The sequence below is a fragment of the Morone saxatilis genome, unplaced genomic scaffold (assembly GCF_004916995.1).
Source record: "Morone saxatilis isolate NCDOM2014 unplaced genomic scaffold, NCSU_SB_2.0 Contig4, whole genome shotgun sequence".
NCBI lineage: Eukaryota > Metazoa > Chordata > Actinopteri > Moronidae > Morone > Morone saxatilis.
In genome coordinates, this window is record NW_023339984.1 from 122700 (window position 1) to 126715 (window position 4016).

Genomic DNA, 4016 nt, shown 5'->3' on the forward strand with positions numbered 1-4016 from the left:
TCGGTCTAGACCTGCTATTTGAAAAGTGTCCTGAGATAACTTCTGTTATGAATTGGCGCTATACAAATAAAATTGAATTGAATTAAATGCTCCACTATGTTCACCAGTTTGTAATCCCACTCTGTCTGCCGGCAGGTGGTGTACCATAGGTTTTTAGAGCTTTTTCATTAAGAATAGCAGCAGAAATGAGGTTGATGATCCAAAATAAGTTGTGGGCCAAAAAACCAAAGAAGCTAAAAAGCTCCATAGCCCTGAGGTAAACTGCAGAGTTTGTAATAATTCTCTGTGGATCTCTGTGGCAAGGGGTCACTAGAAGTGACAGTCACAATACATAAAGGCATTTATTTAATTTTACTATACAAATATTTGTTCATTTTCAACAGTCATTGCTTGGCATAATAAGACTGCTGGCTACTGAAACCAACTAAATGTTTTTGTGCACAAAAAAAATAAATCCTGGACCAATCTCTGTAGTGTCCACAGAGATGAAATGTAGGTGCCTGAGTTTGGTGGCCAAAAGTAATTTCCCTTTTATTAAAGCTTTCCTTTTATGGTCTTGTGTTTACATTCAGGAGGATCCATTGTCAGAAATGCTATATAGTATTCATAGGTAGGTTTTCATAGGAATCATGTTTTCGTTACCTTAAAATGGGAGGACTCTACAGTCCTCCATGTTGAACTGCCATGTTCTAGAGCCAGGGTTTGGTTTGGCCAAACAAACCTACCTTCATCCTCTACAATGCCCTATCTATCTAGATAGGGCATTGTTGTGGGCTGTGTTTTTAACCCTAACAAAGTGTAGTTTCAAAGGCGAGAGGAATTCATTTGGTTGCAATCTCCTTAACCATCAGATGCCACTTAATCCTACACACTGGTCCTTTAACCAGCTTTAGTTAATAGGTAAGTTTCCAACAGACCTTATGAGCCTCTACAATAAACACAACAAAACATTTAGCAGAATATAAAATATGCCATTAATTTCAGAACATTTTCAAAATGTTATGCTTTGTGTCAAATTATACTTTATAGAATCACAATTGAGTGTCTGTGTCAAGCAGATGTTTAAAATTGACATGTATCTCTGGTTTATGGTTGGCATGATCCTGATGTCATTCCATAACCAAATGTGAACCACATGTGTTGATTAAATGATGTACTCTGTTGGAATGAAGAGCACAAAATGTGAGCATATTTTTTATGTAGTCTCACCACTGCTGGTGCTGTGGTTCATAGCTATTTGTGCTTTTAGTATGAATAGACTCATGCTTTTATCACATCGACAAAACCAAATGTTTACATGTAAGTTGCCAACAAAGCAATACTCTACATCAGCCTTTGGAAGCAACTTTTTTCTCCAAATAAAGTTTTCACACACTTGGAACTTTTTGTTGCATCTGTAATGTCTCGATGTTGTGGTTATTCATAATTTTGTCCATGTGTCCTCATCTTGAAATCTAGGTCATAGGCGATGACTGATGGGACGTTTCTTAGGAAACATTTAGGAGCTATTCAGCAAAAGTAATACAATACCTGACTGTGTGGAAACAAGGCTGAGCTCTCCTCATGGCCATGATTATAAACATTCCTGAGTGGAAACAAGTCTCCCATGCTGGAATGTAGAGGAAAGAAACACAAAGGAAACTCTTTTTGGGGTTCAGTGATAAAGTTACTGTAGACAGACACTAATCGCTTTCAGCCATAATCACTCTTTCCTTCCCAGCTCTTGACAGGTCATTGGTTTATTTTTAACACAAGTGGGTAGTCTCACATGGGGCCGGAGGCAGAAGTTTGTGTTTCATTGTGGTAACTTACTCTTAGCAGCTGTCAGGTTGTGTTCTTACAAATATTTGAATGCTAAAAATGATTGCAACCAGGCTGGCTACCTCTGATGCTGACAACTTACTGTTATTCTTTACCATGGCCTAGTAATGGTCTGCAGCCACGGTGTTGGGAACTGCTGCTTTATAGAGCAAAGGCCGATTGCACCAACAGGGATTACCTAATGGTTACACAGTTGCACCATCTAGATTTAAGGGTTCATATTTAGGAGGACCTACCTGCAGAAATGAAATATGATATTCATAGGTATGTTTGTGTATAACAATTGAATATAAGAATCATTGAGTTTTCATAACCTTAGAATAGGCCGTTTTTATCTACATGTCAATTATGTTGTGAGTTGCTTCTATTGAAGCCATGTTGAACCACCATGTCTTTACAGTATCCCAGAAAGGACAAACCAATTACTGGCTGTAGATAGGACCTTTTGCATTTTTTGAAAGTTTTGCAGCCACTGTAGTTTCTCCTACACAGCCCATTCTCATTCCCAGGTCGTCAAATACAGACACGAGCGGTGTTCAGTTACTTGGAATCTGCAACTTCACCACAGGATGACACTAAATCCTACACACTGGCGTTCTTCTTGCTATGACTGGACATAAATCATACACCTAGTCAGGAGAAGGCGTAAAGTCAAGTCACTGTATATTGACGTTTTCAGTGGAGGACCTCCACCAGTTTGATGGAATAAATGTCTTTGCTTTGCTCAGAAGGTCTTTTGACTTTTTCCATACATTGTTTTCAGCTTTGAGTTTGAACAACGTTGATCAGTCAATTAGAATAGACATGCTGGTTTTGTACTTTGGCATCATTACCAGGCACTTACCTCCAAATGGGAGTGCTAAGTTCTTAGCAAACATTTATATGGTGTTTCAGCAAGGCAAGAAGGTAAACTATTATGACATCATATTGTTCAGAAATATGTTATAATAATTAATACGAGCATGTCATCACTAGTAAAGGCTGAATGTATTCATTTTGAAAAACTTACTTAAACATTATAGATATTATTGGAGCATTTCTACATATTTTAATGGTAAGAAAGGGTAACAAAACATGGTAGAGGAAAAGTATTATGTAAAATAAGAATGACCTAAAGTACACATTTACAATGGTAAAGAAAAGCATGAAATACAAAACAGTACTCTAAAATAAACCAAAGAGGACCAAGACGTTTTTCTAATTGTGTTATCTAAGTGTGTGCTGCAGACAGCCATGCAGCTGGGAGAAATCCACAATATGATTTATTATAGTGGAGTAACACTGACCTATATTTTGAACAGACTTGTGTTGTAGAAAAAGGGCACAATGCCAAAATGCATGCTTGTCCAGACGCAGTCCAATTTCCTAGGACCTTTCAGCGTTATGATCTTTTTCACAGCAGCCGTTTGGACAAGAAATAGTAAGGTAAATATATGTGTTGCCATTGATACTGATAAAGGTTTGGTTCCATTTAGTTCCTGTTTACACAACAACAGTTAAGTTAAAAACAAAAGTTTTTCTCTTTTTTTACATTTAAAAAAAGTTCTGGCTCAAACAAACACATTGTAATAACAATCTTTGTGCACACAGATCCACAAAAACAACTGAAAAAGTATGCATACCAGGCAAGTAGGTGGATAGTTTAAACAGGGAACTCAGGACGTTAGACTAGTTCCCGGTCAACTGCTGCCTCGATCAATTAGTTTGTGTTATTGTTTGACTTTAATGATCCAAATGAATCTGTTAAACAACCAAAGTCAGTCTGGTGGCTTTGGAGAGAGCATAGATAGATATAACGCTTGCAATTCCCTGTCAGAAAGGGCTGTCTGACGGCAAGCTTTTGATGTCACAGTCATTCACAACTTTGTCATAGACAAAAAAGTGGTGCCAAAAGTTTTAGTTATTAATGTTTACTTAGCTAGTACTGAGAAGAACTTTATTTATTTATTTTTTTTTACAAAAATTTCATATTGCATCCAACACATGGCAAGCTGATTATGGAAGTAGCTAACGAGGACGCCTTTTTGTTTCTTTTTCATCTCTGTTGAGATACAGCCAATGATAATGTCTTAATGTGTTATGGCATCTGTAAACATCTGATTACTGTACAAAAAGCACACAACTTTTGCAACTTTATTCACTGATTTTGGTGAAACTGGATCATATTTTATTTAAAATATTTTCTGGTCTTGCCT